The sequence below is a fragment of the Limanda limanda genome, chromosome 5 (assembly GCF_963576545.1).
Source record: "Limanda limanda chromosome 5, fLimLim1.1, whole genome shotgun sequence".
NCBI lineage: Eukaryota > Metazoa > Chordata > Actinopteri > Pleuronectiformes > Pleuronectidae > Limanda > Limanda limanda.
Window position 1 is genome coordinate 28,031,114 of NC_083640.1, and position 12,892 is coordinate 28,044,005.

Genomic DNA, 12,892 nt, shown 5'->3' on the forward strand with positions numbered 1-12,892 from the left:
TCAGACTTTTAATCTGAGGGTCAGAGGTTCAATCTGACTCTCATGTACAATACTATTAGGTAGGGGATTAACAAAGCAGATCCTGTTCCACTTTCAAGTGTTTGGATGCTTATATATCCTCACAGTTATCCAATATGGAACTTAATAAGTGTTTGATGGCATTTGTCATTCTGGATCTGTGTCTTCTGAAGTTTGCCATATGCAATTAAAGGTGTCAATGAGTCTGAAAGTGTAGTTTCACTGAGATTTGGGCTAACATGGCCTATGGTCCTGTTGGACCACAATTACCCAGAAATATTAGTTTTCCTCGCCGTCGATGCCATTCGACTGCCCAACTGTATGAAGTGGTAGGTTGTTGTTGGACGTAGTGTATGTGTATGTAAAGGGGATTTGGACTTTTTCAGAATTTTCCATCCAAAAGATGCAGCTCTCGAAGCCTGGATAGCTCAGACGGTAGAGCATCAGACTTTTAATCTGAGGGTCCAGGGTTCAAGTCCCTGTTCAGGCGGTAATTACTCTTATCAGACAGTCATGGACAATACTATTAGGTAGGGGATTAACAAAGCAGATCCTGTTCCACTTTCAAGTGTTTGGATTCTTATATACCCTCACAGTTATCCAAGATGGAACTTTGGAAGTGTTTGATGGCATTTGTCATGCTGGATCTGTGTCTTCTGAAGTTTGCCATGTGCCATAACAGGTATACTTGAATCAAGTCAATGAGTCTGAAAGTGTAGAGTTTTCCTGAGATTTGGGCTCAACATGGCCTATGGTCCTGTTGGACCACAATTACCCAGAAATATTAGTTTTCCTCGCCGTCGATGCCATTCGACTGCCCAACTGTATGAAGTGGTAGGTTGTTGTTGTTGGACGTAGTGTATGTGTATGTAAAGGGGATTTGGACTTTTTCGGAATTTTCCATCCAAAAGATGCAGCTCTCGAAGCCTGGATAGCTCAGACGGTAGAGCATCAGACTTTTAATCTGAGGGTCCAGGGTTCAAGTCCCTGTTCAGGCGGTATATTACTTTTATCGGATTCTCATGGACACTACTATTAGGTAGGGGATTAACAAAGGAGATCCTGTTCCACTTTCAAGTGTTTGGATGCTTATATATCCTCACAGTTATCCAATACGGAACTTTATAAGTGTTTGATGGCGTTTGTCATGCTGGATCTGTGTCTTCTGAAGTTTGCCATATGCCATAAAAGGTGTCAATGAGTCTGAAAGTGTAGTTTCACTGAGATTTAGGCTCAACATGGCCTATGGTCCTGTTGGACCACCAGTACCCAGAAATAATTGTTTTTCCTCGCTGTAGATCCCCTTTGACTGCCCTTTGACGGCCCAACTGTATGAAGTGGTAGGTTGTTGTTGTTGGAAGTAGTGTATGTGTATGTAAAGGACATTTGGACTTTTTCAGAATTTTTCATCCAAAAGATGCATCTATGAAGCCTGGATAGCTCAGACGGTAGAGCATCAGACTTTTAATCTGAGGGTCCGAGGTTCAATCTGACTCTCATGGACAATACTATTTGGTAGGGTAGTAACAAAGCAAGTCCTGTTCCACTATCAACTCTTTGGATGCTTATATACCCTCACAGTTATCCAAGATGGAACTTAATAAGTGTTTGATGGCATTTGTCATGCTGGATCTGTGTCTTCTGAAGTTTGCCATGTGCCATAACAGGTATACTTGAATCAAGTCAATGAGTCTGAAAGTGTAGAGTTTTCCTGAGATTTGGGCTCAACATGGCCTATGGTCCTGTTGGACCACAATTACCCAGAAATATTAGTTTTCCTCGCCGTCGATGCCATTCGACTGCCCAACTGTATGAAGTGGTAGGTTGTTGTTGTTGGACGTAGTGTATGTGTATGTAAAGGGGATTTGGACTTTTTCAGAATTTTCCATCCAAAAGATGCAGCTCTCGAAGCCTGGATAGCTCAGACGGTAGAGCATCAGACTTTTAATCTGAGGGTCCAGGGTTCAAGTCCCTGTTCAGGCGGTATATTACTTTTATCGGATTCTCATGGACACTACTATTAGGTAGGGGATTAACAAAGGAGATCCTGTTCCACTTTCAAGTGTTTGGATGCTTATATATCCTCACAGTTATCCAATACGGAACTTTATAAGTGTTTGATGGCGTTTGTCATGCTGGATCTGTGTCTTCTGAAGTTTGCCATATGCCATAAAAGGTGTCAATGAGTCTGAAAGTGTAGTTTCACTGAGATTTAGGCTCAACATGGCCTATGGTCCTGTTGGACCACCAGTACCCAGAAATAATTGTTTTTCCTCGCTGTAGATCCCCTTTGACTGCCCTTTGACGGCCCAACTGTATGAAGTGGTAGGTTGTTGTTGTTGGAAGTAGTGTATGTGTATGTAAAGGACATTTGGACTTTTTCAGAATTTTTCATCCAAAAGATGCATCTATGAAGCCTGGATAGCTCAGACGGTAGAGCATCAGACTTTTAATCTGAGGGTCCGAGGTTCAATCTGACTCTCATGGACAATACTATTTGGTAGGGTAGTAACAAAGCAAGTCCTGTTCCACTATCAACTCTTTGGATGCTTATATACCCTCACAGTTATCCAAGATGGAACTTAATAAGTGTTTGATGGCATTTGTCATGCTGGATCTGTGTCTTCTGAAGTTTGCCATGTGCCATAACAGGTATACTTGAATCAAGTCAATGAGTCTGAAAGTGTAGAGTTTTCCTGAGATTTGGGCTCAACATGGCCTATGGTCCTGTTGGACCACAATTACCCAGAAATATTAGTTTTTCGTCGTAGATGCCCTTCGACTGCCCAACTGTATGAAGTGGTAGGTTGTTGTTGTTGGACGTAGTGTATGTGTATGTAAAGGGGATTTGGACTTTTTCAGAATTTTCCATCCAAAAGATGCAGCTCTCGAAGCCTGGATAGCTCAGACGGTAGAGCATCAGACTTTTAATCTGAGGGTCCAGGGTTCAAGTCCCTGTTCAGGCGGTATATTATTCTTATCGGATTCCCATGGACACTACTATTAGGTAGGGGATTAACAAAGCAGATCCTGTTCCACTTTCAAGTGTTTGGATGCTTATATATCCTCACAGTTATCCAATATGGAACTTTATAAGTGTTTGATGGCGTTTGTCATGCTGGATCTGTGTCTTCTGAAGTTTGCCATATGCCTTAAAAGCTGTCAATGAGTCTGAAAGTGTAGTTTCACTGAGATTTAGGCTCAACATGGCCTATGGTCCTGTTGGACCACAAGTACCCAGAAATAATCGTTTTTCCTCGCTGTAGATGCCCTTCGACTGCCCTTTGACTGCCCAACTGTATGAAGTGGTAGGTTGTTGTTGTTGGACTTAGTGTATGTGTATGTAAAGGATATTGGACTTTTTCAGAATTTTTCATCCATAAGATGCAGCTATGAAGCCTGGATAGCTCAGACGGTAGAGCATCAGACTTTTAATCTGAGGGTCCGAGGTTCAATCTGACTCTCATGTACAATACTATTAGGTAGGGGATTAACAAAGCAGATCCTGTTCCACTTTCAAGTGTTTGGATGCTTATATCAATCAATCAATCAATCAAGTTTTATTTGTATAGCCCACATTCACAAATAACAATTCGTCTCATGGGGCTTTAACATTGTGTGACATCCTCTGTCCTTAACCCTCAACAAGAGTAAGGAAAAACTACTAAAAACCCTTTTCACAGGTAAAAATATGTAGAAACCTCAGAGAGAGCCACATGTGAGGGATCCCTCTCTCAGGACGGACAGAAGTGCAATAGATGTCAGGTGTAAGAAAACATCATCAGGATTTTTAGCAGCATCCATTAGGCTAAACATTTTTCAATACTATGTGTCAGGCAGTCCCGCTGCAATCACAGTCTCTGGCCAGCAGCAAGACCACGATCCAGCATCAGGATGGGATCCACTATAATCCACAGTCATTGTCCACCGCCGCCAGTTAGAATCCATTATCAGCTGCCGCCTCGGTCGTGGTCCCTCATCATCCAATGCCAACGCGACAAAGGATCCTCCATTACAACGACGATCAGCTGGCACGATACAGAATCCACCGAACTGGATCCACCATTGCGACCTCCGACACGCGATCCACAATCATAATCCATGGTGCGGCCACAGCTGTGGCCCTGCATCCACGGGCGCTAAGGCACAGAAACTCCGGGAAAGGGGTCAAGTTAGTAACATGTACTGATGAGATAAGAATTATCTTGATGTGATAAATATGGAGAAAAGGAAGGAGAAGCAGGAAAGAGAAGCTCCGTGTGTCTTGTGTCATAAATTCCCTGTGCGTCTTAGCATCATCAGGGGTTTTTGCCATTTAATCAAATTTGGAACATCGCACAAATTAGCTCTAACTATAAGCTTTATAAAAAAGGAAGGTTTTGAGTCTACTTTTAAACGAACAGAGCGTGTCTGCCTCCCTAACTGAAAGTGAGAGATTATTCCACAGCAGTGGGGCTTGATGGCTAAAAGCTCTGGCTCCTACTCTACTTTTAGAGACTTTAGGGACAACAAGTAAACCTGAGTTCTGGGATCGGAGTGCTCTAGTAGGTTGATATGGAACTAACATCTCTTTAAGGTAAAGAGGTGCCATATCATTAAGGGCCTTGAAGGTGAGGAGGAGAATTTTAAATTCTATTCTAGATTTAACAGGAAGCCAGTGTAGCGATGCTAATACTGGAGAAATGTGCTCTCTTTTCTTAGTTCTCGTCAGGACACGTGCTGCGGCATTTTGGACCAGCTGCAGAGTCTTTAACGACTTGCTGCTGGAGCCTGATAATAATGAATTACAATAGTCCAGTCTCGATGTAACAAAGGCGTGGACTAGTTTTTCTGCATCTTTTTGCAAAAGGACATGTCTGATTTTTGAGATATTACGCAAGTGGAAAAACGCGGTCCTAGAAATTACTTTTAAGTGACTATTAAAGGTCAAATCAGGATCGAAGATCACTCCCAAGTTCCTGACTGTGTCATTGGAAGCAAGGGCAATGTCATCTAGCGCAGCTATATCATTAGATAATGTATCTCTAAGGTGTTTAGGGCCGAGTATTATAACCTCTGTTTTATCTGAGTTTAATAAGAGAAAATTGCGGGTCATCCAGGTTTTTATGTCCTTGAGACATGCTCGAAGTTTAGTTAATTGATTACTTTGATCAGGTTTTATTGACAAATATAACTGGGTGTCATCCGCATAACAGTGAAAATTTACCGAGTGTGTCCTGATAATGTTTCCTAGTGGAAGCATATATAATGAGAATAAAATTGGGCCGAGCACAGACCCCTGTGGGACACCATGGTTAACTTTGGTGCGCACCGATGACTCATCATTGATTTGAACGAATTGGGAGCGATCAGCAAAATAAGATTTAAACCAGTTTAAGGCCGTTCCTTTAATGTTAATTAACTGTTTTAGTCTCTCTAATAAAATTTGATGGTCAATTGTGTCGAATGCTGCACTGAGATCTAACAGAACGAGGACAGACACAAGTCCCTGATCTGAAGCTATTAGAAGGTCATTAGTGACTTTTGCCAGGGCTGTCTCTGTGCTATGATTGGTTCTAAACCCAGACTGAAAGTCTTCATATATATTATTTTCCTGGAGAAACTCACACAGCTGATTGGCTACAACTTTTTCTAAGATTTTAGATAGGAAGGGGAGATTAGATATTGGCCTGTAATTTGCTAAAACCTCTGGGTCTAGGGTGGGTTTTTTGAGTAGGGGTTTGATTACAGCTATTTTAAAAGACTGTGGTACATAACCTGATGATAATGACAGATTGATTGTGTTAAGTAACGAATTATCTATTAGGGGCAGAATTTCTTTAAGTAATTTAGTTGGAATCGGATCTAAAATACAGGTTGTTGGTTTAGAACCTGAGACTATTTTGGTAAACTGATCACGGGTGATCAGAGAGAAGCTGTCTAAATAATGGGAAGGATTCTCAGCCGTTTCTGAGATCTCTATTGTTGGGAGGGTATTAGTGCCAATTGAGGGCAGGAGATGATTGATTTTATTTCTAATAGTTAGAATTTTATCATTAAAAAAGGTCATAAAGATATTGCAATTTAGGGATCGAGGAATACTGGGTTCGGTGGAGGTGTGACTCTCTGTCAGCCTGGCTACAGTGCTGAAGAGAAACCTGGGGTTGTTTTTATTCTCTTCTATTAGTTTTGAGTAATAGGCAGCTCTTGCTTTGTGGAGAGCCTTTTTATATTCTGTAACACTACTCTTCCAGTCTAGGAGATTTTCAACACTGTTGCTGGAGCGCCACTTCCTTTCTAATTTTCTTGATATTTGTTTCAACTCATGTGTCTTGGAATTATACCACGGAGCTAATTTACTATGTTTTACACATTTCTTTTTTAGAAGCGCTATTGAGTCTAATGTTAATCGTAATGAGTCTGCAGAGCTTTCTACGAGGTGGTCAATCTCAATAGAGCTCGGGTTTTTAAAGAATTTGTTGTTTATGTCGACGGATAATACGGGTTTAAATGTAATCGGAATTATTTCCTTAAATTTAGCTACAGCACTATCAGGTAGACATCTAGAAAATGAGTTTTTTATTAGTGGCATATATTCAGATAGTGAAAAATCGAAGGTTATTAAATTATGGTCTGATAGTACTGGATTGCGCGGAAGTACTGTTAAATGTTCAATTTTGACACCGTATGATAACACAAGGTCAAGTGTGTGGTTACAACAATGAGTAGGTTGATGCACACACTGACTAAAACCAATTGAGTCTAGTATTGAAATAAATGCTACGCTCAGGCTATCTTTATTATTGTCAACATGAATATTAAAGTCACCAACAATAATAATTTTATCTGTCTTTAGGACTAGGTTTGATAAAAACTCATATATCCTCACAGTTATCCAATATGGAACTTAATAAGTGTTTGATGGCATTTGTCATGCTGGATCTGTGTCTTCTGAAGTTTGCCATATGCAATTAAAGGTGTCAATGAGTCTGAAAGTGTAGTTTCACTGAGATTTGGGATCAACATGGCCTATGGTCCTGTTGGACCACAATTACCCAGAAATATTAGTTTTTCGTCGTAGATGCCCTTCGACTGCCCAACTGTATGAAGTGGTAGGTTGTTGTTGTTGGACGTAGTGTATGTGTATGTAAAGGGGATTTGGACTTTTTCAGAATTTTCCATCCAAAAGATGCAGCGCTCGAAGCCTGGATAGCTCAGACGGTAGAGCATCAGACTTTTAATCTGAGCGTCCAGGGTTCAAGTCCCTGTTCAGGCGGTATATTATTCTTATCGGATTCCCATGGACACTACTATTAGGTAGGGGATTAACAAAGCAGATCCTGTTCCACTTTCAAGTGTTTGGATGCTTATATATCCTCACAGTTATCCAATATGGAACTTTATAAGTGTTTGATGGCATTTGTCATGCTGGATCTGTGTCTTCTGAAGTTTGCTATACGCCATAAAAGGTGTCAATGAGTCTGAAAGTTTAGTTTCAGTGACATTTAGGCTGAACATGGCCTATGGTCCTGTTGGACCACAAGTACCCAGAAATAATCGTTTTTCCTCGCTGTAGATGCCCTTCGACTGCCCTTTGACTGCCCAACTGTATGAAGTGGTAGGTTGTTGTTGTTGGACTTAGTGTATGTGTTTGTAAAGGATATTGGACTTTTTCAGAATTTTTCATCCATAAGATGCAGCTATGAAGCCTGGATAGCTCAGACGGTAGAGCATCAGACTTTTAATCTGAGGGTCCGAGGTTCAATCTGACTCTCATGTACAATACTATTAGGTAGGGGATTAACAAAGCAGATCCTGTTCCACTTTCAAGTGTTTGGATGCTTATATATCCTCACAGTTATCCAATATGGAACTTAATAAGTGTTTGATGGCATTTGTCATGCTGGATCTGTGTCTTCTGAAGTTTGCCATATGCAATTAAAGGTGTCAATGAGTCTGAAAGTGTAGTTTCACTGAGATTTGGGCTAACATGGCCTATGGTCCTGTTGGACCACAATTACCCAGAAATATTAGTTTTTCATTGTAGATGCCCTTCGACTGTCCAACTGTATGAAGTGGTAGGTTGTTGTTGTTGGACGTAGTGTATGTGTATGTAAAGGGGATTTGGACTTTTTCAGAATTTTTCATCCATAAGATGCAGCTATGAAGCCTGGATAGCTCAGACGGTAGAGCATCAGACTTTTAATCTGAGGGTCCGAGGTTCAATCTGACTCTCATGTACAATACTATTAGGTAGGGGATTAACAAAGCAGATCCTGTTCCACTTTCAAGTGTTTGGATGCTTATATATCCTCACAGTTATCCAATATGGAACTTAATAAGTGTTTGATGGCATTTGTCATGCTGGATCTGTGTCTTCTGAAGTTTGCCATATGCAATTAAAGGTGTCAATGAGTCTGAAAGTGTAGTTTCACTGAGATTTGGGCTAACATGGCCTATGGTCCTGTTGGACCACAATTACCCAGAAATATTAGTTTTCCTCGCCATCGATGCCATTCGACTGCCCAACTGTATGAAGTGGTAGGTTGTTGTTGGACGTAGTGTATGTGTATGTAAAGGGGATTTGGACTTTTTTAGAATTTTCCATCCAAAAGATGCAGCTCTCGAATCCTGGATAGCTCAGACGGTAGAGCATCAGACTTTTAATCTGAGGGTCCAGGGTTCAAGTCCCTGTTCAGGCGGTAATTACTCTTATCAGACAGTCATGGACAATACTATTAGGTAGGGGATTAACAAAGCAGATCCTGTTCCACTCTCAAGTCTTTGGATGCGTATATATCCTCACAGTTATCCAATATGGAACTTAATAAGTGTTTGATGGCATTTGTCATGCTGGATCTGTGTCTTCTGAAGTTTACTATATGCCATAAAAGGTGTCAATGAGTCTGAAAGTTTACTTTCACTGACATTTAGGCTCAACATGGCCTATGGTCCTGTTGGACCACAAGTACCCAGAAATAATAGTTTTTCCTCGCTGTAGATGCCCTTCGACTGCCCTTTGAATGCCCTTTGACTGCCCAACTGTATGAAGTGGTAGCTTGTTGTTGTTGGAAGTAGTGTATGTGTATGTAAAGGGGATTTGGACTTTTTCAGAATTTTCCATCCAAAAGATGCAGCTCTCGAAGCCTGGATATCTCAGACGGTAGAGCATCAGACTTTTAATCTGAGGGTCAGAGGTTCAATCTGACTCTCATGTACAATACTATTAGGTAGGGGATTAACAAAGCAGATCCTGTTCCACTTTCAAGTGTTTGGATGCTTATATATCCTCACAGTTATCCAATATGGAACTTAATAAGTGTTTGATGGCATTTGTCATTCTGGATCTTTGTCTTCTGAAGTTTGCCATGTGCCATAACAGGTATACTTGAATCAAGTCAATGATCCTGTTCCACTCTTCCACTCTCAAGTCTTTGGATGCTTATATACCCTCACAGTTATCCAAGATGGAACTTAATAAGTGATTGATGGCATTTGTCATGCTGGATCTGTGTCTTCTGAAGTTTGCCATGTGCCATAACAGGTATACTTGATTCAAGTCAATGAGTCTGAAAGTGTAGAGTTTTCCTGAGATTTGGGCTCAACATGGCCTATGGTCCTGTTGGACCACAATTACCCAGAAATATTAGTTTTTCGTCGTAGATGCCCTTCGACTGCCCAACTGTATGAAGTGGTAGGTTGTTGTTGTTGGACGTAGTGTATGTGTATGTAAAGGGGATTTGGACTTTTTCAGAATTTTCCATCCAAAAGATGAAGCTCTCGAAGCCTGGATAGCTCAGACGGTAGAGCATCAGACTTTTAATCTGAGGGCCCAGGGTTCAAGTCCCTGTTCAGGCGGTATATTACTTTTGTCGGATTCTCATGGACACTACTATTAGGTAGGGGATTAACAAAGCAGATCCTGTTCCACTTTCAAGTGTTTGGATGCTTATATATCCTCACAGTTATCCAATATGGAACTTTATAAGTGTTTGATGGCGTTTGTCATGCTGGATCTGTGTCTTCTGAAGTTTGCCATATGCCATAAAAGGTGTCAATGAGTCTGAAAGTGTAGTTTCACTGAGATTTAGGCTCAACATGGCCTATGGTCCTGTTGGACCACCAGTACCCAGAAATAATTGTTTTTCCTCGCTGTAGATCCCCTTTGACTGCCCTTTGACGGCCCAACTGTATGAAGTGGTAGGTTGTTGTTGTTGGAAGTAGTGTATGTGTATGTAAAGGACATTTGGACTTTTTCAGAATTTTTCATCCAAAAGATGCATCTATGAAGCCTGGATAGCTCAGACGGTAGAGCATCAGACTTTTAATCTGAGGGTCCGAGGTTCAATCTGACTCTCATGGACAATACTATTAGGTAGGGTAGTAACAAAGCAAGTCCTGTTCCACTATCAACTCTTTGGATGCTTATATACCCTCACAGTTATCCAAGATGGAACTTAATAAGTGATTGATGGCATTTGTCATGCTGGATCTGTGTCTTCTGAAGTTTGCCATGTGCCATAACAGGTATACTTGATTCAAGTCAATGAGTCTGAAAGTGTAGAGTTTTCCTGAGATTTGGGCTCAACATGGCCTATGGTCCTGTTGGACCACAATTACCCAGAAATATTAGTTTTTCGTCGTAGATGCCCTTCGACTGCCCAACTGTATGAAGTGGTAGGTTGTTGTTGTTGTTGGACGTAGTGTATGTGTATGTAAAGGGGATTTGGACTTTTTCAGAATTTTCCATCCAAAAGATGCAGCTCTCGAAGCCTGGATAGCTCAGACGGTAGAGCATCAGACTTTTAATCTGAGGGTCCAGGGTTCAAGTCCCTGTTAAGGCGGTATATTATTCTTATCGGATTCCCATGGACACTACTATTAGGTAGGGGATTAACAAAGCAGATCCTGTTCCACTTTCAAGTGTTTGGATGCTTATATATCCTCACAGTTATCCAATATGGAACTTTATAAGTGTTTGATGGCGTTTGTCATGCTGGATCTGTGTCTTCTGAAGTTTGCCATATGCCTTAAAAGGTGTCAATGAGTCTGAAAGTGTAGTTTCACTGAGATTCAGGCTCAACATGGCCTATGGTCCTGTTGGACCACAAGTACCCAGAAATAATCGTTTTTCCTCGCTGTAGATGCCCTTCGACTGCCCTTTGACTGCCCAACTGTATGAAGTGGTAGGTTGTTGTTGTTGGACTTAGTGTATGTGTATGTAAAGGATATTGGACTTTTTCAGAATTTTTCATTCATAAGATGCAGCTATGAAGCCTGGATAGCTCAGACGGTAGAGCATCAGACTTTTAATCTGAGGGTCCGAGGTTCAATCTGACTCTCATGTACAATACTATTAGGTAGAGGATTAACAAAGCAGATCCTGTTCCACTTTCAAGTGTTTGGATGCTCATATATCCTCACAGTTATCCAATATGGAACTTAATAAGTGTTTGATGGCATTTGTCATGCTGGATCTGTGTCTTCTGAAGTTTGCCATATGCCATAAAAGGTGTCAATGAGTCTGAAAGTGTAGTTTCACTGAGATTTGGGCTAACATGGCCTATGGTCCTGTTGGACCACAAGTACCCAGAAATAATCGTTTTTCCTCGCTGTAGATGCCCTTCGACTGCCCTTTGACTGCCCAACTGTATGAAGTGGTAGGTTGTTGTTGTTGGACGTAGTGTATGTGTATGTAAAGGGGATTTGGACTTTTTCAGAATTTTCCATCCAAAAGATGCAGCTCTCGAAGCCTGGATATCTCAGACGGTAGAGCATCAGACTTTTAATCTGAGGGTCAGAGGTTCAATCTGACTCTCATGTACAATACTATTAGGTAGGGGATTAACAAAGCAGATCCTGTTCCACTTTCAAGTGTTTGGATGCTTATATATCCTCACAGTTATCCAATATGGAACTTAATAAGTGTTTGATGGCATTTGTCATGCTGGATCTTTGTCTTCTGAAGTTTGCCATGTGCCATAACAGGTATACTTGAATCAAGTCAATGAGTCTGAAAGTGTAGAGTTTTCCTGAGATTTGGGCTCAACATGGCCTATGGTCCTGTTGGACCACAATTACCCAGAAATATTAGTTTTCCTCGCCGTCGATGCCATTCGACTGCCCAACTGTATGAAGTGGTAGGTTGTTGTTGTTGGACGTAGTGTATGTGTATGTAAAGGGGATTTGGACTTTTTCAGAATTTTTCATCCAAAAGATGCAGCTCTCGAAGCCTGGATAGCTCAGACGGTAGAGCATCAGACTTTTAATCTGAGGGTCCAGGGTTCAAGTCCCTGTTCAGGCGGTAATTACTCTTATCAGACAGTCATGGACAATACTATTAGGTAGGGGATTAACAAAGCAGATCCTGTTCCACTCTCAAGTCTTTGGATGCTTATATACCCTCACAGTTATCCAAGATGGAACTTAATAAGTGATTGATGGCATTTGTCATGCTGGATCTGTGTCTTCTGAAGTTTGCCATGTGCCATAACAGGTATACTTGATTCAAGTCAATGAGTCTGAAAGTGTAGAGTTTTCCTGAGATTTGGGCTCAACATGGCCTATGGTCCTGTTGGACCACAATTACCCAGAAATATTAGTTTTTCGTCGTAGATGCCCTTCGACTGCCCAACTGTATGAAGTGGTAGGTTGTTGTTGTTGGACGTAGTGTATGTGTATGTAAAGGGGATTTGGACTTTTTCAGAATTTTCCATCCAAAAGATGAAGCTCTCGAAGCCTGGATAGCTCAGACGGTAGAGCATCAGACTTTTAATCTGAGGGCCCAGGGTTCAAGTCCCTGTTCAGGCGGTATATTACTTTTGTCGGATTCTCATGGACACTACTATTAGGTAGGGGATTAACAAAGCAGATCCTGTTCCACTTTCAAGTGTTT

General features: G+C 41.2%; 1 protein-coding gene and 10 non-coding genes across 11 annotated transcripts in view; all 11 read left to right on the plus strand.

Annotated features, from left to right (window-relative positions):
* pnpla7b (patatin-like phospholipase domain containing 7b) overlaps positions 1 to 12,892 on the plus strand; it is a 78,803-nt gene that overhangs the window by 44,955 nt on the left and 20,956 nt on the right. The window lies entirely within an intron of this gene.
* Positions 436 to 508, plus strand: trnak-uuu (transfer RNA lysine (anticodon UUU)). The gene has a single exon. It is a non-coding gene; the product is annotated as a tRNA-Lys (tRNA).
* On the plus strand, positions 944 to 1,016 carry trnak-uuu (transfer RNA lysine (anticodon UUU)). The gene has a single exon. It is a non-coding gene; the product is annotated as a tRNA-Lys (tRNA).
* Positions 1,929 to 2,001, plus strand: trnak-uuu (transfer RNA lysine (anticodon UUU)). Its single transcript has one exon. It is a non-coding gene; the product is annotated as a tRNA-Lys (tRNA).
* trnak-uuu (transfer RNA lysine (anticodon UUU)) lies at positions 2,912 to 2,984 on the plus strand. Its single transcript has one exon. It is a non-coding gene; the product is annotated as a tRNA-Lys (tRNA).
* trnak-uuu (transfer RNA lysine (anticodon UUU)) lies at positions 7,201 to 7,273 on the plus strand. Its single transcript has one exon. It is a non-coding gene; the product is annotated as a tRNA-Lys (tRNA).
* On the plus strand, positions 8,627 to 8,699 carry trnak-uuu (transfer RNA lysine (anticodon UUU)). The gene has a single exon. It is a non-coding gene; the product is annotated as a tRNA-Lys (tRNA).
* trnak-uuu (transfer RNA lysine (anticodon UUU)) lies at positions 9,783 to 9,855 on the plus strand. Its single transcript has one exon. It is a non-coding gene; the product is annotated as a tRNA-Lys (tRNA).
* trnak-uuu (transfer RNA lysine (anticodon UUU)) lies at positions 10,769 to 10,841 on the plus strand. Its single transcript has one exon. It is a non-coding gene; the product is annotated as a tRNA-Lys (tRNA).
* Positions 12,229 to 12,301, plus strand: trnak-uuu (transfer RNA lysine (anticodon UUU)). Its single transcript has one exon. It is a non-coding gene; the product is annotated as a tRNA-Lys (tRNA).
* On the plus strand, positions 12,735 to 12,807 carry trnak-uuu (transfer RNA lysine (anticodon UUU)). The gene has a single exon. It is a non-coding gene; the product is annotated as a tRNA-Lys (tRNA).